This window comes from Galeopterus variegatus, unplaced genomic scaffold (genome assembly GCF_000696425.1).
Source record: "Galeopterus variegatus unplaced genomic scaffold, G_variegatus-3.0.2 Scaffold478, whole genome shotgun sequence".
Taxonomy (NCBI): Eukaryota; Metazoa; Chordata; class Mammalia; order Dermoptera; family Cynocephalidae; genus Galeopterus; species Galeopterus variegatus.
In genome coordinates, this window is record NW_007726589.1 from 551,545 (window position 1) to 574,171 (window position 22,627).

Consider the following 22,627-nt stretch of genomic DNA (forward strand, 5'->3'; position numbering starts at 1 on the left):
CACTGTGGTCTTTAGTCCTGGAATCAGCTTTTGTGGGCATATCATGTTGGTCTCCAGCTGTGACCTTTCTGGGGGCATGAACTCTGCAGAACTCTAGCAGAGATCTGAAGATTCTTGTGCATGAGAAATTGGTGAGGGCTCTTGTGGTGAGCCCTGTGAGGAGGTGCAGGGGACACGCAGGCAAATTTCCTTGACGGCCAGTTCCTGTATCAACCAATGAACCAGCAACTTGACTGTGTATTATGTTGCAGCATTGAACAGGGATTCTGTGGAAGATATGAGAGTAGGATTAACACAATTCCTGCTTCCTGCCCTCATGGACATCCAATATAGCGTAAGGCATATGAAAGAATTAGCAAATACTATAAGATGGCACAAAATTAGCACAGGAGCTCAAAAGAGATGGCAACCAATGAATGATGAAAATCAGTGGAGGACACAAGACTCCCAGTCTGAAGGATCATAGCATTTCAGCAGGCAGGATTGGGTGAAAGGTGGAGGGAAATTTTGCAAAGGCGGAGAGGAGGAATGAGCGCCGGATGTTTGAGGGGCAGCAAATTGATCACTCAAGGTTGGATTGCAAGGGAAAGAGAAAAGGAACAGAGAGGCGGGAGCGATTCATTTGCAGAGAGACTTAGGAGAGGAAAGCCTCTAGATAAATACTATAGAAACTGGCCTCTAGAGAACAGCTCTAATTTTTTTTTTTTTGGTTACTTTTAGTTTAACGAGTGTCTGCTTTTATCTACAATTTTCCCAGCTGACTGGTTTACCATTCTTTGAGATTAATCCAGAGGCAGGTAGAGATCAATTTCTGCCCGTTCTCCCCTTCCCCCTCCTCCCCCCAGCCGCCCCACCCCTCTTAAATCTCCAGGCTTTTGGTGGGCTGTGATGTTACAGGTGAGGAAATTAAGATGAAAAGGAATTTGGATGTCTTTCATTCAGCATACAGGCCTTTCTGAGAGCACAGACCAGAAGGGCCAAATCTCCATTCCCCTGGCTTGTGTCTCTGCAATAATCTAACAGCCATTTTGCTCAAGTCACTTTTTAAAATATACGGTCAAATCATATCATTTTATGGCCATTGTTCATTTATTAAAGAAATACTTATTTGATACCTGTTATGTGCAGGCACAATTTGAGGTGCTGGGGATATAGCAATAAACAAAATGGATATTCTCCTTATTTTGTCCTCAAAAAGGTGTGCTCATATCCCTGGGGGTCATGGACAGTGTGACAGATCCACATAGAGTTACAGAATAATTACATAATCAATATTTTCTTGGAGTATCATTTTAAGTAAATGGTAAGTAATTGAAAACAATGCTGTCTATTTTAAAAAATATGTATGGATAGCTAACATCCAAAAGACTGAGAACGATAAGTGCTGGAGAGATTGTGGAGAGACAAAAAGGAACTCTTATCCACTGTTGGTGGGGCTGCAAAATGGTGCAGCCTTTATGGAAAATAATATGGAGGTTCCTCAAACAATTACAGATAGATCTACCACATGACCCAGCTATTCCACTGCTGGGAATATACCCAGAGGAATGGAAATCATCATGCCAAAGGGATACCTGTACTCCAATGTTTATTGCAGCACTATATACAATAGCCAAGAGCTGGAACCAACCCAAATATTCATCATCTGATGAGTGGATAAGGAAACTGTGGTACATCTACACAATGGAATACTACTCTGCTATAAAAAAGAATGAAATACTCTCATTCGCAACAACATGGATGGACTTAGAGAAAATTATATTAAGTGAAACAAGTCAGGCACAGAAAGAGAAATACCACATGTTCTCACTTATTTGTAGGAGCTAAAAATTAATAAATAAACAAACACACAAACAAATAAAGGTTGGGGGGAAGAAGACAGAATAACCACAAAAATTCCTTGAACAATAGTGCAAGTGCACAGATACAATGTGGGGGCAGGGGGGAGAGGAACAGGTAAAGGGGCAAATCAAGTACAATGTATTTTGAGAAGTAAAATTAAATTAAATTAAAAAAATAAAAATAAATAAATAAATAAAAATGTATGGAGCAGAGTACAAAATTTATATGGATTTTTAAGCTAAAGCAAGACTTTTTAAAATGCCATGCTTGTGGAAGGTTGTGCTGGGTTATGTCCCAAGTCTCCAGAGGTGCAAGCTCCTCTGCCTTTAGGAGCCCTTCGGTGGAGTTCGCAAAACACTGCCCTCCTTAACAACCTCTAGTGGCCTCACCACTGCCTACAGGATCAAGTGGAGACTCCTCAAATTTTCAGGGCCCTTCAGGATGTGGCCGTGGGCCAAGATCCCCAGCACTCACTCTCCTTGCTTCTTGCTCTCTCTTCCTACAGCAAGAGTAACCATATCCTTAACATGCCAACTATGAACTATACACTGAGCACCCACCGGACTCTGTGCTGGGTTAGGGGTATAACAGAGACACATTCCTGCCCACAGCATGGATTTCTTCTATCCATTTTCCTATAATACTCTGTAAACCCTTCTACAAGAGTTCTTATATTTTATTGTGCCTATTTATTTGCTCATCTTTTCTCCCACTGGATTTTAAACTACCGAGGCGGGGATGTTTTTTGTATCCATCTTTGTACTTATACAATGTTTTTCACCAAATAGGCCCTCAATGAATATGAGCTGAACCAATTGATTTTTCAGAGGGACATGCAAATCATCTGGGAAGCTCATCTGAAAGTGATAATTTATTAATTCATTCATCTACCCATGCATTAATGAAATATTTACCAGATTTCTACTCTTTTTTTTTTTTTCCTTTTTGTCTTTTTTCGTGTCTGGCAACGGACCACAACCCTCAGTGCTGCGCCCGCCCCTCGCTCAGCCAGTGAGCGGGAACCGGTCTGTATGTGGGATCTGAACCCTCGGCGGGAGCGCTGCCGCGCTCCCAAGCGGCACACTGTAGCAGTGCGCCACTGGGCCGGCCCCCCAGATTTCTACTCTTGACCCAGGTTTATGAAGATGAATAGTAAGCGCACCTCACGAAGCTTATGATTGTATGAAGAAGTCTCACAGAAATAAAAGATAAATACTTAATTACAAGTATTTGATTATATTAATTGTGATGAATTAAATACAATTAATAACTAAATGTATAAATGCTGTAAAGGAAAAGTACAGGACACTATGAACATATACTTCCATCTTATTTATTTTTTGGAGGTTGGCCTGTACGGAGATCCAAACCCTTGATCTTGGTGTTACTAAAACCAGGCTCTAACCAACTGAGCTAATCAGGCATCCCATTAATTCCATCTTTAAGTACAGTTTGATTTCTTAATATCCCACACAGTTATATTGTTTGGATTAGAGAGGAATTCTTCCTTTTTAAACTTAATTTAATTTACTTAAGCCCTTTTTGAACTGTATCTTTAGACTGTTCCTCCTCTTGAGAGAATGACTTCTTTTCCATATTGGTAAATAGGACTTACTGTACTGGGGGACAAAGGACAAAGGGGGCAGTCTCTTTCATATTCAAAGCAAAGGTAAAGAAAAGAAATAATAGCGATTCTACACAACCTCTTTCAGAAAATAGAGAAAGAGGGAGCACTTCCCAACGCATTTTTTTTTTTTTTTTTTTTAAAGATGACCGGTAAGGGGATCTCAACCCTTGGCTTGGTGTTGTCAGCACCACGCTCAGCCAGTGAGCAAACCGGCCATCCCTATATAGGATCCGAACCCGCAGCCTTGGTGTTATCAGCACCGCACTCTACCGAGTGAGCCATGGGCCAGCCCTTCCCAACGCATTTTATCACTGTTACTTTGAACCCCCAAACCAGAGATATCACACACACACACAAAAGAAAATCACAGATCAATGTCCCTCACGAACGTAGATGCAGTTATTCCTTCACAAAATCAAAATCAAGCAACACATACAAAGAATAATGTGTTAGACCAAGTGGGTTTTATCCCCAGAATGTAAAGTTGGTTTAACATCAAAAAGTCAATTATAATAATTCCTTATATTTATAGAATAGAGGAGAAAAGCAATATCATGATCATGAAGAAATAATTTAACAAATTCAACACCCATTCATGAGAAAAAAAAAATTCTCTGGAGTGCAGCCTTATAACACCAAGGTCACAGGTTTGGTCAGCCACCAAAAAAAAAAAAATTCTCAGTAAACCACAAAGAAAGGGAACTTCTTAAAAAAATAAAAACAAAATAGGACTACAAGTTAAAAAGTGAAAAATGATTATAAATTTAATCATCATTAACATGTCAAACAAACAACTAATTTGACCTTTTTTTCCAAATCGAATCATGAAATATATAGAGCTAGGAAGAACATTGTAGAACTTCTATGCTAATAGCTAACTTTAGTGAGCACTTGCTGAGAGCTCTAGGAGCATTATTTTATTTAACGCTTACAGCAACCCTTTAAAATAGGTATGATTTTTATTCCCATTTTACAGATGATGAAATTGAGGCTTAGAGAAGTCAAATAAATTGCCTGAGGAAATATCAGCTAGTAAATGGCCCAGCCAGGATTTGAATCAAAGATCTGTCTGTTTTGGAGTTTGCTGTCTTAAACATTGTTCAGTACTACTTCTCATTGGACCACTTTACCTTATAAATTAGGCAGCTGAGTGTCAAGTCACATTGATGCAAGTTAATGGCAAAGTTGGGACTAGAACTAGGCCTTCTGACTCCCAGGGCACTGTTTTGTTCAGAAACTGTGTTACTTTCTCATCTAATCCACCCACCCCTTCCTTTTCACCAAAACACACATTCTTCTTTCTTGGAAGCTCTAGACCTGAAATACTAGACAAATAAATATAAATTACAGAGCCAAGGATTGAATTTCATCTCCTGCTCTGTTTAGCATTCAAAACCACAAAGCCACAGAGAAGACTCTGCCCACACTCAGAAAAGAGCAAGTTAAAGCAGGATTGAGTGGAATCCTCCCTTCATAGGAATGTAGATGGTGAGAAAGAGTAAAATATTAAAGGGAAAAGGAGGTAAAGAAAATTATGGCTGGGGCTGGAGGACACTGTATGGTATTCATCCCTCAGAAATTTGAAACTCTGGGACTAGACGGGGGGAGTCCCAAGGGTGTAAGTACCCCAAGAAGCCTCAAAGTGGCCATTCTGTGGACAAAGATCAGTTCTGCCATCCTCACAGCCACAGGGTCTCTTCGAGTTTCCCCGAGATGTGCTGGAAAGTGGCCTCAGGGGCATCAAGGCTCAGGAGCTTTGCCTGCCCTCTCGGCAAAGTTTGGCAAAATTAAAAAGGAGGAAAGGGCCGGCCCATGGCTCACTCGGGCAAGTGTGGTGCTGATAATACCAAGGCCATGGGGGTTAAGATCCCCTTGCCGGTCATCTTTAAAAAATAAAAATAAAAAGGAGGAAAAATTCTTTACCCTCCAAGCAGTGTGAGTTAAGAAGAAAAATGGTTGGGCTGGATGGTGTTTAAATAAGTCAGATGGGAGGAGAAAAAAAATCTCATCACCTTTCCTTTCACACAAGTTGATGGCCTCACCCAGATAGGAATAAGCCCACCTTCCCTGGCAGGCTCCTATGTGAGCTTCATCATTCCTGCATCCAGCCTGGTGAAAGGGAAGGCTGAGCAAGCAGTCTGGAATGTCGAGGACTAAGCTGCTGAAAATGGCTGGAAAAAAAGTAGTTCAGGAGTCAAAAAACTGTTCACAAATCTAAAACTCCATTGAAAGTTGCTTCTAAACACCATCATCCTACACGTGTACATGATATTCACATACAACATAAAAAGTGTGGTAAGATCGTTGTTTTTCTTCCCCAAATGGACTTCAAAAATAATATATATTATTCCAAAGTAGGATTTAGTTGATCATTTGTCCTTCTCTCAAAATAGTTTGGTGATTTAGTTTTAGATCTTTGTTTTCCCTCAAATACAAAGAGTATAGAAATTTCACTTGTTCTTCAGTTACATCGAGAAATATTTTCGGGTAGCCACAGAGGTTAGAAAAAATATGAAAAGAAAATTTAGAGTATTGGGTGGAATTTTTAACTCCTCTCAGTTTAATTTTATATATTTAAGATTAGGAGCAAAACAAAACAAACAAATGAACAATAACAAAACATAAGGAAGCCCAAAACTAACCTACAAACTCTTAAAATACTAGGTTTAATGGGGCCGGCCCGGTGGCGCACTGCGCTAGTGCGCCGCTTGGGAAGCGCGGCTGCGCTCCCACCGAGGGTTCGGATCCCACATACAGACCAGTTCCCGCTCACTGGCTGAGCGAGGCGCGGGGGCAACACCGAGGGTTGCGATCCCGTTGCCGGTCCCGGTCCGGTACGGGGGCGACACTGAGGGTTGCAATCCGTGGCCGGACATGAAAAAAAAAAAAAAAAAAAAAAAAAAAACACAGTGTGGAAAGTGGTTACCTGAGTAGGCTTGGGTCAGATTGGTGACCTGACCCTATCGTTACTGTGTTTGCCTTAAATAAGATCCTTAATTTTTTCTAAACTTAGTTTTGTCTTCCATAAAATGACTACAATAATATTGCCTTTTCACGTGGCTGTTGTAAGGATTGAACACAATAACTTTTTTTAAAGTACATAGCACATAGTGTGAAATATGTCTTAGCTGTTATAGTAAGAAGTACAAAAGTTGAAAGAAAATAAGAATCCTGGGGCAGAGGAGACATGTGTGTAAGAAACCCCTAAGGAAGGAGCAGAACTGAACCCAAGTACTGAGGCAGAAGCTCTGCTAGCAAAAATGGCACTTTTTGGAGGTAACTATAGAAAGATATGATTTCTATCTTCCTCCAGGCCGATTCATTCCTGCGCCAGGGCACACTGCCAATGAGTGGGCAGCAGCCTAATTAGAGACTGGAAAGAGGAATGATTACTTTGGGGAGTTGTCAAATAGGGAAAGCTGTTTAGAGGGTCTACATGGATATGGCTATCTCCCAAGTAACAGTTTCCCCAATGTTTCCTGTTTTTCTGTGCTCTGAGGTCATAATTGCCCACTAAGAAATTTTAGATTTGTCGGGATGACCTGGAGATATGTTCAGGGAAAGATGAGATGTTTCCAGTGACTTCAGTAAAGAATCGACAGGATCTAAAAACTGGAAATGAGGCTGGAAAAGTAGTATAGGTCCAGATCAGGAAGAGTTTGTGTGGTGACAGAGACTCTTTCCTCGACTATAGCCAGGCTCCTTAGAGTCCTCCTTTTGACAAGGCCTGACCATGGGCTCTGTCTTGGCCCTACTCCAGTTTTAACAAGAATCTCACTGTGTCGGTTTAGTAAAAATCCCCCACTCTTGGCCTGACTACCCTCAATATCTTATCTACTGGCATGTTTTCAGCAAAAATCCTGTTAGGTCCATTTAGCAAAGAATTACCATACTTCTTAATAATCTTCCATCCACCAATCCCCTCACCCCGCTCCTTGGCTATCAATCCCCACTTTTCCTTATTGTATTCGGAGTTGAGCCCAATCTCTCTCCCCTACTACAAAACCCCATTGTAGTAGCCACTGATGGGGTTCAGGAAACACTACCCCAAAATATGACATGTTGGCATACTGAATATTAAGCTGAAGGAACAGTAGGTGCGAGAAGGACTCTCTGACCTTCCCCTGAAGCAGGCCTAAGACCTTCATGTGAAAAGTGCCCTCCTTATACCTGGAGGACAGGAGTATCCCTATCACTGAAGACAGAGGGACACAAAGAGGAATCAGAATGAACAGGCCTTGCTAAGTTCCCCCCAGTTTACTACCCTTAGTTCATACCTTTTTTCCATGACTTTCCATTCAGCATCAAACGTTAATATAAACACTCAGGTTTAACTACTTCTGTGGGTCTTCATTTCCTTACGAATGCTCCCATGTCCCATAAAACTTACATTAAATACATTTGTATGTGTTTTTCCTGATAATCTGTCTTTTGTTATAGAGTCCTATCTGAGAACCTGGAAAGGTAGAAGGAAAAGATTTTTTTCCTTCCCTACACTCCTCTTGAATAAAATCTTCCTTACCATCTTTAACAAGTGTCATGAAAAATTTTTTCCTTAACATTAACATACTACAGAGATTGGAGTTTGTGCTCAATGCATAGGCAAAGGGGAGCCAGTGGAATTTTTAAGCAGGGGTCTTTCACATTCAAATTTGCACTCCAGCATGCAAGCTCTGTTAGCAGCGTGACATGCACTGCAAGGGGAGGGCTTTGTTTCATGGAGACCAGCTGCAGTAAATCCAAGAGCAGCAATAAACAAATTAACTGGTTTTTGATCCTGTGAAATTTTCCTTCTTCCTTATTCACCTTAAGAACAACAAAATACCTGAGAAAATTGTCAAACATCTTTGCAGTGTTTGTGCTGATGTTGTCAAAAGTAAATTATTTCTGTAAAAATGGCAAGCCTGATTTATAAAGCCTGTTGGGGCTCAGAGGCTGTTTCCCCCCAAAATATGGGTGCTTTGACATGCTGAAAAGCAGCCTCAAGGTCCCTCTGACTCTACCACCCCCACCCTCTGTCACTTTCCAAAGCACAGGATGAAGCTGGTTCTTTATCTGCCTAAAGTCCAGACCACCAAAGAAGAAGACAATTAATTGCCTCTCGTCCTTTCCCTGAGTTTTCATTAATGTAACTCATACCACAGGAAGAAAGACCGAAGTCTGTCAACACACCTGGACAGACTTTTGTCACAGACCATTATCTTCTATTTCAGTCCCTGTAAATATTTTGAAGAGAGCCATTTACCAGTCATTGTCTGCTCTGTGGGCCAAATAGACTTTGTCCCAGGCCATTGTATGTCCTCCAAGCCCATTGAACCCCCATAAGAATCATTTACTCCTGTCCCTCCATCTCTCCTTTTCCTCCGAAGACTGGTATATAAGCTTCTGTACCCTACTGGGTTATTGGACAGTCACTCTCCTGCTGTTTCCCATGCACTGCCCCCTCCTAGCATGATAAAATAAAATTGTTATACCTCTTTTTCCTATTAATCTGTGTTTGTCAGCTGATTTACAGTGAACTTTCAGGGGCTTTAAGGGGAAGTTCTCCCTTGGCCCCTACAAGCTTATACACTATATGTGGTCAAGGCTAAGGACTGACAGTAATGTCATTAAGAGGGAACAGTGAAACACAGAATCTGAATGAGGTGTCTGTCATAGATATTTTGGAGGTGCAGGCTAGGTATTGGGTTGTTTGAAGATGATTGCTGGTTGGTTTGTATTTACAGTGTAACATTTCATGGCTGGAACCCCGATTATTACTTTTAAGTAATACCTTCTGAAACGTACACCCAAAGTATGACTTTATCTAGTAACTTACCATAAATGGACTCTTACTTATGGGCTGGCTAGCAGTGTTTGGTTTTACATGTGGCAGGCTGCCAACATAGGCTGACAGGGTTTGTCCTTCCAAACTGGGTAAGGAAACCTCACACGTCCAGTTCCCTAGACCCCATGTAAGTTTCCATTAACACTTCTCTTCTAGAAAACCAAATTAACTTCCCAGAATGGAATGCTGAAGTTCCCTTGCAGACCCTTCTGAACATTCACAAAGTGGTATCAAATTCAGAGGAACTCCCCCATTAGGAAGGAGGAAGGGGGAGATATGAGAGTGAAAGAGGATAAAAGGCTGGTGGAGCCAGCAGGGTCCCAGCAGGGAGATGGCCATCTCCTAAGAATAAACAGTTTCTCCAGAGGCTGTGCTCGGGCCATCTGCTCTGTGTTTGCTTTGGACAGCCTTGGCCAAGAGGTCTCAGGGTTAGGCTCTCCCCAGAGATGATGAGCAGCCCCAGCTCCCCAGAGCACGCTGCCGGCAGCCTGCAGCCTGTCGCCTGGAGCTGCCCTGTGATTTCTGGAATTTTATAGAAAGGGGAAAGCTGAGCTACAAACCTCTCCCGAAGGTAGCCACCCTGGCTAGGCTCAGCTCCTCGCAAACAAAGAAGTCAGCTGGGCGTCTGCGCAGGGTGGAAGGCGCCCGGCTCAGTGATTGAAACCACATGTGCTGGAGGTTTCTGAGAGCAGTGACCCAGACACCAGGGGACAGGCTGCTGCTGCTTTTTACATTTACTTTGTCCCTTGTGTTTCCAACATCAGATCCTCTAGGCCACGAGTGTCCCAGCAGAAAAAGCAGTTAAGCTTTGTTTTTTAATTTAATGAAAAGACATTCCCCTCCCCAAAAGCATATCAGAAAATAACTAGTACCCCCCCACCCCCCCAGGGCCCTGGGCCTCTGCTTACAAGCGGGCCAGCAGCCAAACCCTCTTCTGGATGGATTTCTCCAGCTATGGGACATTCCCTCAGATGAGACAGCAAGAAGGGATGGGTATTTTTTTTGTGGTGGTGAGGCAAATTTATCAAACTAGTATAAGACGCACATTAACTTTTTAAATTTAAAACTTTAAAAAGTTATAGGACTAATATATAAATATATTCTCATTATAAAAAAATGGAAACACTTCAAGGCCCCTCTTGATCCATTCCCTTCAATCCTCTTCGCTCCCCCAAGTAATTCCTGTTATTAATTTTATGAATTTCCTTCTAGATCTTTGTGTAGTTAGATGTATACATGTGTGTACATATAGATATATGAAACTTTATTTTACATTTAACCAAAATGGGATTTTATTGTATGTATTGTTTGCAATTTATTACACTTTTGAGTAGGTGTTGAAATTTTTTTTTTTTTTTTTTTTTTTTTGGAATACAGAGATGTGCTTTCAGCTTTGAGATGGGGTTTACAATTATAAAGGGAAAAGGCACAATAGAAGGATTAGCCATAGCAGCATATCAGCAATTTTGGCCTGTAGGGCAAATCCAGCAACAGCCCCCTCCCCCATCCAGTTTGTATGACCTGAAGCTAAGAATGGTTTTTACATGCTTAAATTGTTGGAAAAAATTAAAAAGGAGAAAATGTTTCCTGATACAAGGAAATTATATGAAATTTAGATTCACTATAGTTTATGGCTGCTTTCACACTGCAACAGCAGAGTTGACTATTTGCAACAGAAATCTTATGGCTTTCAAAGACTAAAATATTTACTCTCTGGTTCTTTACAGGAGAGTTTTGCAAACCTCTGAGTTACAGAATAGTTTTCAACTCAGTAGGAACTACCTTGGATGAGAGATGTTCAAAAGGTAATTGGACTATTAGACGTCAAAAGCAAAACATAAGAAAGAGGGCTGGCCAGTGATTTAGGGGCCTGGATTCTGTAGCTGGTTCTGCTATTTAACGACCTGTATGGCCTTGGACAATCAATTCCTCTCTTAAAGGCCCAGTTTCCATGTCTGTAATACAAAGGGGGTTAGAGTGCAGCTTTGTAACACGAAGGTCATGGGCCAAAAAAAAAATCTGTAATACAAAGGGGTTGGACTAGATCTCTAAGCAGCCTTTCAGTGGTAACATTTTAAGATTCTAGCTTTGGAATTCTTGCATTTGTTGTTGCTGGTAAACCATATGTCATTAGTTAGTGGAGAGAACCCTTCCTATAGATCTTCCTCTAGATTAGAGTATGGGGTGGTGGCCTGGTGTTTCTATTATTCCTTCATCTGCTTCCTTCTTACAACTCTCCCTTCCCAACCCCTTCTTCCCCTCCAACCTTTGCTGAATGACTTTGTCTCTTCCTTTGTGCCAACTGTAGGGCTCCTCAACCTAGACAACCCAGACTCCTCAATTTAAGGCCAGATAATTCTTTGCTATGTGGGGCTGTTCTGTGCATTATAGAATGTATAGCAGCATCCCTGGCCTCTGTCCAGGTAGGCTAGTTGCACCCACTGCACAACACCTCCTCCCCACTCAGGATGTAACAATCAAAAATGTCTTCAGACATTGACAAATGTTTCCTGAGGAACAAAACTGCCTCCATTTGAGAAGCACCACTCTAAACCTAGGTCTCTTTCTAAGCTTAGTTCCAGTTACCTGATTCTCATTCAGAATGTGCTCTTCCATTTGTCCATTGCCAAGGCATTTACCATATATTGTAACATCACTTAACCTTATAAACCTAATTACTTAATTAATCTTAATGTTTATGAGGTGGCTTATATTGTCTTGTATCAATCATTTGCAGTGTGTATATCTTGTACCCCAGAACACAGTGAATGCATTTTGAAGACAAAGACCATGATAGATTGATTAATTGATTGACTGATGTTTTGGGTTTTTTGTTTTTGGTGGCTGGCCAGTACAGGGATCGAACCCTGGACCTTGGTATTACCAGTACCATGCTCTAACCAACTGAGCTTATGTTTTATGACTTCTTTGATTTCACTGTAAGTGTGCACAAAGACTTCAATTGTACTTATTCACTCCAATTTTCTCCTCTCTCTTGTGGCCCTGACAGATGGGCTACTGTTTCTGGTAGAGGCAGAGAGAAAGAATTAAGTTAATCTAGTCAAATTAGGTTGATCTAGGTGCAAAATCACCTAGGAACAGTTGTGGATATGATTCTTGGCTGGATGGGATTTCTTAAAACAGGGAGTCCTACTCCTATACATGAGCCCATGATTTTTTCTTTCCAGGCCAGAGTCTCATGTCTCATCGCTGGTATCCCTGCATAGGTCCAGGGAGGGACATATCAAGAGCCCAGTGGAGGTTCCGAACATCCTATTCCCTGGGCCAAGCCTCTCACCTGTGTGGTAGCACTGCAGAGTTCCAGGTGATCTTAGTTCTAGCTCTCAACCTCAATTTTTTAGCAAGCTGCCTAAGGACAGGATCCATTTCTCACTGTCACCATGTGGTGGAAGGGAAGCCAGCCAAGAATCGGAACACATGAACCTGAGTCCTGACTTTTTCCCCTACAAGCTGAGTGACTACTGCCAATCATTCTCCCTGGCCCTCACTGTGTACCTCTGTTGGTAACATCATTGTGGTGGACAGAGCTTAATGTGGCTCCCATGATCCCCAACTCCTGGTGTCCATGCCCTTGAGTATGGGCTGGACCTATGACTTGCTTTTAACCAATAGGATATGGCCAGGGTGATGGGTTGTCACTTCCATAATTATGTTAAATTATATAAAATTCCCTCCTAGCAGACTGGAGTTAGAAGTACTCCTGGCCTTGAAAAAGCAAGCTGCCATATTGTGAACTGCCTGTGGAAAGGGCCACATGACAGGGAACTGTGGGTGGCCTCTGATTAATACCCAGCAAAAAACAAACTCTCAGTCCTACAACCACAAGAAACTTACTACTGCCAACAACCATGTGAGTAGGGAAATGTATCCTTCCCCAGCTGAGCCTCCAGATGAGAATCCAGCCCTGGCCGACACCTTGACTGCAGCCTTGTCAGACTCTAAGCAGCAGATCCAGCTAAGCCATGCCTGGACTCCTGATCCACAGAAATGATAAGGTAATAAATGTGTATTGTTTTAAGGTGCTAAGTTTGTGGTTACATAGCAGTAGATAATTAATACACCTACCTCTTTGGTTTGTGCATGAGGGCTTTGTAATCTGCAGTGCACTGTATATGCATATGCATAAGGCATTACTGATTCCAATCTATCTAGCACAGTGTCAGGCACACTGAACTTTCAATAAATATTTGTGGATGGTGATGCTTTTGGTAAAGTGAGGTTAAAATGTACATCAAGGTGAGTGAGCATCATGACAGAAAAGAAGACATATGAAGAAACAGACTGAGTTTTTTGAAAGTGCAGGGGAGTCCTTTGCCTTGCAGATGATGGGCTGATGGCACATGGAGCTCAGGTTAGCAGCTGGTAGATCCCTTTCTACTCCATCCCTCTGATGGTATGGGGTTTGTCCCCATTCTGCAGCCTGATTGTGTGGCAGGGTGCTGACCATCTCTGCTGTCCCAGCCCCTCAGATTTATAGGCCTAGAGCTACATTAGTCGCTAAGCCACACGTGGCACTGGAGCACTTAAAATGTGACCAACTGGAATTGAAATGTGCTGTAATTATAAAATACACTCTGGATTTTGAAAACTTAGTATAATAAAAGGAATGTAAAATATCTTGTTAGTAATTTTTGTATTGATTACAAGTTGAAATAATATTTTGTATATTTAGGGTTAAATAAAAATATATTATTAAAATTAATTTCACCTACTTTTTTTTTTTGGCATGACTATTAGAAAATTTTAAATTACATGTGGGCTTACATTCTATTTCTATATTTTCTATCGGACCACAACACTTTCTTTTTTTTTTTTTTTTTTAAAAGATGACCGGTAAGGGGATCTTAACCCTTGACTTGGTGTTGTCAGCACCACGCTCAGCCAGTGAGCAAACCGGCCATCCCTATATATGGGATCCGAACCCGGGGCCTTGGTGTTATCAGCACCACACTCTCCCGAGTGAGCCACGGGCCGGCCCATGGACCACAACACTTTCTTTTTTTTTTTTTTTCTAAAAGATGACCGGTAAGGGGATCTTAACCCTTGACTTGGTGTTGTCAGCACCACGCTCAGCCAGTGAGCAAACCGGCCATCCCTATATATGGGATCCGAACCCGGGGCCTTGGTGTTATCAGCACCACACTCTCCCGAGTGAGCCACGGGCCGGCCCATGGACCACAACACTTTCGAGTGACATTAAAGGGTTAACTTTGTGCTCTGATCTACTGTCCTGCCAACCTATGCCTATGACTCACTGATTAAGAATTACTGCCCAAGGTAACTCTAACTGGATTTAGGCCACTGGAAACTGAAGTAAGAAGACACCCCTTTTACTTGCACAGCAGCAGTGCTCTGCGAGTGGGTTTGGCTCTGCTAATGCTTTTAATGTGCTGAGTGAGCTGTGCTTGTCACTGTGTAATGCAGAATGACATCTCATTTCCAGGCTTAGTGAGCCTGATGAACATGCTAGGAAATCAGCACCTACTGCGTTGCCCCAACTGTCACCCTGCATATCCCCTCCTGCTCTTCAGCTCACACCTATAGCCCTCCCTTGGAGGTGACAATGCATGACACCAGCAAATCTGTTCTGGACCAAACACAGGTAGCTCCCAGCTGCTCATTAACGCTGGTTAAGGGCCAAGGGCTGGGTAGGGCTGGCTATACTCACAATGATTGCTCATATGCAAGGCTATCAATTTCCTCTCAGTTCTAATAGTGACACTCATAATTCTGTCAGATAACCATTCATAAAGGTTTAAGGTTTTGTGTGTGTGTGTGTGTGTGTGTGTGTGTGTATGTCTATGTCTTTCCTGTTAAGATCCAGATATCCCTGGGAAGGATAATAGATTCAGCTGTTATCTTTCACTTGTTGGAGCAAAGTATCTTGTGGTTAAAAGAAAGGACACTGGAGTTAGACTGCCTGGGATTGAAATCAAACCCTGCTACTTAACAGCTGTGTGACCTCGAGCATGTTACTTAACTTCTCTGTGTCTCACTTTTTTACTGCATGTACTTTTTTATTGCATTGTATTGTGGTAAGAACACAACATGAGATCTACCCTCTTAACAAATTTTTAAGTGTACAATACAGTATTGTTGATTATAGGTACAATGTTGTACAGAAGATCTCTAGAACTTACTCATCTTTGCATAACTGAAATGTTATACCCATTGATTAGCAACTCCCCATATCCCCCTCCTTCCAGCTCCTGGCAACCACCATTCTATTCTCTGTTCTATGAGTCTATTTGAAATACCTTATATAAGTAGAATCATGAAGTATTTGTCCTTCTGTGATTGGCTTATTTCATTTAGCATAATGTCCACAGGTTTATCCACATTGCCATTTATTGCAGAATTTCCTTCCTTTTAAGGCTGAATAGTATTCCATAAGAAAAAGAAGAAGAGCATGTACCTAATAGCACGGTTGTGAGGATTAAATGATATCATCCACGCAAAGTGTTTACGGCTTGGCCCATATACACACTCAATACATGTGAGCTTTTCATATTTCCTTATTCTTCATTATTAAGTGCCTGTTGTTTGGGGAAAACAGATGAATCAGACAGAACCCTGCTCCCAGGTCACAGTCTTGGTGGGAAGCTAGACATGTAGACAAGTAGAAGTAGGCCAACCCCTCAGCTCTGTGACACGTCCTCATTCTTAAAACTCTGGCCTTAGCTTGCGTGACACCCCTTCTCTAGGATTTCCTCCTCCCAGCTCCCTGTCATTGGTTCTTCTTCCTCACGGGTAGCTTCAGCTCTCTTTTCTCTCCCCTCCATCCTCGCCTTGGTCATCTCATCACCCCAGGGCCTCCACACACCTAGATGCTGACAATGTGACTTCCAAATCTAGCCCTACCACCCAGACCTCCTTCCCGAAGACCAGCATATCCAGGGAAAGGACTCTCCTTGGATGTCTCACAGGCCCCTCAAGCTCAGCACTGTGCCTATCCAACTGCAGGGGACCACCCGCTACTTAGTTTCCCGCTCTCTTCCTTTGCTTTGCATTCATCCAGCCCTGGCCCTGTAGAATCTGCCTCCTCATCGCCCTTGACTCTGACCCTTCTCCATCCCTGCTGTCCTGCTTAGTGCAGACTCTCGGATCTTCTCTGAGTTCCCTCCAAAATGGACTCCTTGCCTTCAGCTTTATATTTTCCAATTCGTTCTAGAATGCCATTTTTTTTTTTCCAGGCACAACTTCAAGTTCAGCATGGCAAAAAGACTTTTGGGGATCTGACTTTGATCAGCGCTCCAACCTCATCCTGTGTAACTGTTCCTCTCCAGTACTCTGTTGTGGCTACCTGGACTACTTCCTATTCCTCACATGAGCATTATCCTGCTGTCTTTGCACTACTTCTTCCTCCACCTAGAGCACCCTTCCCTACCCTTTTATCTGCCCATGGTCTATCTCCTACTGGTCCCTTAAGAATCAAGGGTCACATCCTCCAGCGAGCCTTTCCTGATCACCCCTCCTCAGGGTTCCTATAGCACTGTCTGCACATCTCCACCCCATTCCTCTGTATGGTGATGTCTCCCCCACTAGACTGTCAGCACCTGGACGACCAGGGCCATATGCTTCTTCACTGCATCTTCAGCACCTTGCGCACTGCTGGGTACATAGCAGGTGCTCAGGAAATGGTTGTTGAAGAAATGAAGTGATGTGATGTAACTTGCCCTACAGGGAGGCAGTATTGAGTAGTGGCTAAGGACACTAACTGGGGAGCCACACTGTGCAAATTCAAACCTTGGTTGTCCAGCTTACCTACAGGCAAGTTACTTGCCTCATCCCCTTATATAAAATAGGGATAATGATAGCACACAACCTCATTAGTTAGCAGTGAGAATCAAATAAGCTAATATCTGTAGGACACATAGAATAGAACTTAGCATGTTTTTTTTTTTTTTTTTTGTCCTTTTTGAGACCGGCCACACTGCGCTCAGCCAGTGAGCGATGTGAGCTCACCAGTCATCCCTATATAGGATCCGAACCCGCGGCGGGAGCGCTCCAGCGCCGCACCCTCCCGAGTGCGCCATGGACTCAGCCCGAACCTAGCATGTTTTAAGTGCAATGTAAGTATAGCTGTTATGTCTAGGGTTTCAGAGCTCTTGAGTAGCTCTCAAAGCTGGCATTAAATGTGGTCTGACCTCAAAGCTTATGCTGTTTCCACCATGCCATGCTGCCTCAGATTTGCATGAACTCTGCACAAGCGCATTTGGATGGAATCTGAACAGAAAGGGGAAAGAGCATCAGTGGTCCGTAATTCTGGCTTAACGCTTAAAGCTTAGCATGCAAGGATGTGCTTGATTGTGGCAAAAGAGTTGGTAGAAAATTTGACCCCATGAATAGGAACTTCCTAAATGCATGCACATGTTCATAAAATGAGTTGGGTTTTTTTTTTTTCTGCTTTCTGCCAGTCTCATGATAGCCGCAGATCATCTCTTCACTTAGCTTAGCAGATGAGAAGGGTATTGGATGCCTAGGATTGTTTTCTTGGACAGTGGGGACCTTTATCCTCAGACTTAAGACTTCTAAGAGATGAACGATCCTGCATTGAATAACTCCAAGTCTGAATGCCAAATCCCCTAAACTCCTGCCCTCATTCCTTAGAAGCCCCATCCATACCTCCCTGACATTTACACTGGGAAGAGAGCCAATTGGGTGCATGGCCCAGGTTCTGGTCAGTACTGAGAAATGTATGTTAGCAAGACTTCTTCTCTGCCAACTTTCTGTCTACGTTGTATTCCACAGAGACTGAGGTCTAGGGTGTGCCTGGTGTCTTGGCTTCTTGAAAGATCCACCCCTTGTTAGAAGTGTGTTAAGTGTGACTTCTACCCTGTCGTGGCTATATCTTCATAGAGCAGTCAATCACTGTTTTTCAGGGCAAGAATTGTTCCTATTTCCTGCATAGTCAAACCATATGCTCAAGCAAGGGGAAGTGGGCTGGGATGTGATAAGAGGTGGGCAATATATCAAGGGCTCTGAACTTTCAGGAAGCAGATGTCTAAATTATCACCAGAGGAGATGGGCATAAAGTATGTGCCACACATGTGGTGCTGAAGAGACCACTAAGTCATGATAAGAAAGGGGTGTTTAGCTTCTTGAAATCTTCACGCTTTTGCTGCATGCATGAGAATGGGATTTGCTCAGTGTTGAAAGGGCAAAGGACAAATCCAACACTAACCAGGAAGACATCTCTCACCATGGAACAAATAAATCCCTGGAATGCAGGGACTGTCTGTCACCCATCCTCATAATTCTCACAATGCTTACCCATTGAAACAAACTGATTTGTGAGCCCCTGATCACAGTTATATCCCACGGGAATAAAAGAATTGCAGGTCAAGTGATTCTGAGCCACTTGGACTTCTTTATAGACACATTAAGAGGAAAACCACGTCAACCTGATGTTTTTGAGTCTTTCCATCTTATCTCACCATCTTTCTTATACTACCACACTTTTCATTCAATAGGTGTTTGGGGGGGCCCCTGCCATGTGCCAGGCAGTGACACAGCATGGGGATGGCAGCAAGAAGGAGGACAGGAGCACCATCCAGGAGCTTATGGGAAAGGCCTGCTGGGCAATTCAAGGGAAAGGGAACAACTGGTTTCTACCTAGGAAACCTATTCTATGGAACAAGTTATTTCAGATCATCTTTGCCATTTCCCCAGAAATTCTGTATGACAAAGTCCATATGTGAAAAAGACTGCTGCCTGCAGTGATCTGGTGGTCATCACCACTTACTTTAAGTTTTTTCGTCTTATAGAAATCTCTTTTAAGTTTGATTTACCTGATTGCATATGACACTGTCCTGGGGACACCTGTAAAGCCACTGGCAGCTGTCCTCAAGGTCCTAAGGCTAAAGCCTCTGCTTTTTATGCTCTTTTCATCTCCTGTGTCAGTGTCCCCACTTGATCGCTCTCCCATTCATTCATTCATTCTTTGAAAAAGTGTTTATTGAACTTCTAACTATTGAAGCATTTTGCTAGGTATTAGGTATATAAAGATGAATAAAATACTGTCACTTTCCCAGCAGACGAAATCATACTCTAGTGGGAGAGACAGATATATGAATTCATAATTACAGTGTAATATGCTAAGTGCCTATAAGAGACATAAGGAAACATAAGGGCACCTACTTTCTCTCTGTTCCTACTTATCAAAGTCAGGGAAGAATCTGATCAATTAATTCATGCTGAGATACAGAAGTCTGATGGGACTCAAGTGTGTTACCTTTCCCAGGGGCATTTTTGCTTATTTCACAGCATCTTCATTTTTAGCATGTTTACTAATGAAAGCCAACATCTCGTGTCTGTTGAAATTTTTCTAGTTCTAGTACTATTCCTTTCACTCTGGCTTACATCATTTCAGTCTCGTTCTCATTCCAAATATCTCCCTGCCTCCCTCCTCTTCCCTCTTCAGAGCATTCTTCACAAATCTGTCAGATGAATTTGCCTATAGCCCAGTTTTGATCATAGCCCTTAAATCTGCTGTCCAAGCAATTTAAACTCTCTGCACCTCAATTTCCTATAATAACCATTCTATAATGGTTAGAATGATGCCCTGATGATTTCACTGAATATCTGTAGTGACAAAAATGAGATGTTTATGAAAAATCTTAATAATCGTAAGGAGCTATACACATATATTATTACTGTTATGTTTTACTGCCCAGCTTAGAAGTTTTCAGTGGGAGATCTATCTGCAGCCCAGCCCTACACACTCCATTTCAGCTCACTTTGTCAAGCTCTCTGTTCCACAAAATGAATGCTCTGATTGTACAAATTTGGTCTATTCAGCATCCTCTGAGCATGTTTTCTTAGAGCCAGGTCTGAACATTTTCCACACTAGTCCTTCCACGTAGAATGCTTTCTCCTCCACTTCTACTCCCTCCCTCATCTCCCTTACCCAAATCTGACTGCCTTTCTAGCTAACTCAATTTCTACCTCTTCACTAAAGCATTCTTCAGACCACTCTGGCTCTTGGCAATTTCTCCATCTCCCAAGTTCCCTCCCACAGTACCACACACCTGGCATGTAGTGCAGCAGCCTTGTTGATAAATTTATGCAACTTTTCACATCCATGGGAACTGTTCCTCCCCTAAACTGAATGCCCCTTGTTATGGGTTGAGTTGTCCCGTGCCCCCCCCCCCATTCATGTGTTCAAATCCTAATCCCCAGCACCTCAGCATATGACTGTATTTGGAGATAAGGTCTTTAAAAAGGTAATTAAATTAAAATGAGGTCATTAGGGTGGGCCCTAATCCAGTATGATTGGTGGGATTATAAGAAGAGATTAGGACACAGATACATAAAGATGACCATGTGACAGCACAGGGAGAAGATGGCCATCTAAAAGCCAAGGAGCGAGGCCTCAGAAGAAACTAACCTGGCTAACACATTGATCTTAGACTTCTAGTTTCCTGAATTATGAGAAAATAAATTTCTGTTGTTTAAGTCACCCAATCTGTGGAACTTTGTTATGGCAGCCGCAGCAAAGGAATACACCCCTCAAGGGCAACCACTTTTAATTTGCTCCAAAGCTCAAATTAGGGAAATATTTGCCAAGTCTCTTGTCATTTTTTCCCTCTGCCTCTGTATTTCCCATCGTATCTTTTCATGTTGTATATCATATATGTATATGTCCCAACCGTATTCAGTAGTGCCTATCAAGGACCTTGAGCACGAACATTGTGTAAGAAATGCCTGAAAGGGAAACATGTTGAAAGAAGTGTATCAGCCTCTGGGCTGATACATATTGATTGCCCTCAAAGGAAGCTCATTGAGGACACTGGTTCTATTTTCTAAAGATTTTCTCTAGGAAACAAAATTTCTTGCCATGAAACATATCTGGCTGAGAGAGTACAGAGCAGTGACATTAAATGTAATTGACATTAAAGCATCTATCTCTCTGGACCGCTGTTGATGGCGCTCCCAAGGTTTCAGGGCTCGTGTTGCAGCAAGCACTGACATTCAAGCTTGCCAGTCATCTGGAACACTGAGCTCTTGTCCTCTCCCCCAGACACAGAACAGCCTCCAGGGTTTGAGCAGATAAGTTTCTGACATTCTGACATTCCATGGGGAGGGCTCAACTGAAAACTTTTATTTGATCTTTTTCTCTGAACTTTCTTTTCTCTCCTGCCAGCTTCTCTCCTTTGAGTCCTATTCCATGATCTCACCTGTCCCCAGAGATTTACCTTTCCTTCTTGAAATTTTGGCCCAAGTTTGGAAAATACAAAATCCTCTTTTCTTGTTCTCCTTCATAAAGCTGAGGCAGGTTGGAGCATTCAAAAGGAATTTTACTATCAACTATGGAAGGGAGGACCCCACAGACACATATACATAAGGAGCATAAAAACATTTATGAAGTACCGTATTGGGTTTTTTTTTTTTTTTTTTTTTTTTTTTTTTTTTTTTTTTCGTGTCTGGCAACGGATCGCAACCCTCAGTGTTGCCCCCGTACCGGACTGGGGACCGGCAACGGGATCGCAACCCTCGGCGTTGCTCCCGCGCCTCGCTCAGCCAGTGAGCGGGAACCGGTCTGTATGTGGGATCCAAACCCTCAGGCGGGAGCGCCGCCGCGCTTCCCAAGCGGCGCACTATCCAGTGCACCACCGGGCCGGCCTACCGTATTGGTTTTGAAACAACTGTCCCACTTCACTTGCTCATAGGCACTAATTCTTTCCACCTCTAGTTTGAAGAGATTCCCCTTTAAATCCTGGGCTTTTCTTCCTTTGGTTCTTTTCTGTTTTCTTTTAGAGAAGGCATTGGGATTAGCCTTTTATCATAATGCTGAGCTTCTGGCCAAAAAATGAGGTTGATGGCTCACCCCAGGATGAATATGAAGCCCTCGTATTTTTCATCTCTTGTCTCCAATGGCAAGACAGAGTCTGTGCTAAACCATGCCCTCTCTCACCCCCTTGTCCACGCAGGTAGGCTCAAGAGGCCTTCCTTGCACCTTATCCTGACTTGACTTCTATTAGTCAGTGAGAAGCTGGCTTCTCCTTGTGTTTGGAGTGTGGGCCAGCCAACTTGAAGACACAAAACTAGCCCCCTATCCTACAGCTCCGACTAAATAGCTACAGAACTTATAGGCATATTGGCTGGTGGGCCAGCTCTACATGGAGGCAATTGCCAGTTATGTAGTATTTATGGGCCCACATTTTGGAGTTTGGAAGTTTTGTCCATTTTTGTTATCCATGCAACTAGGGCCTTGAGAAGATGGATATTATATCCTGGAGTTTTACAATGTTAGCCTGGAAGAAACCTTAGGTATCTAATCATGTCAGATATCATGAAATATAGCATGG

General features: G+C 42.6%; 1 protein-coding gene across 1 annotated transcript in view; it reads right to left on the bottom strand.

Annotated features, from left to right (window-relative positions):
• CLMP (CXADR-like membrane protein) overlaps window positions 1-22,627 on the bottom strand; it is a 96,704-nt gene that overhangs the window by 37,178 nt on the left and 36,899 nt on the right. The gene's annotated exons all lie outside the window — the stretch shown is intronic.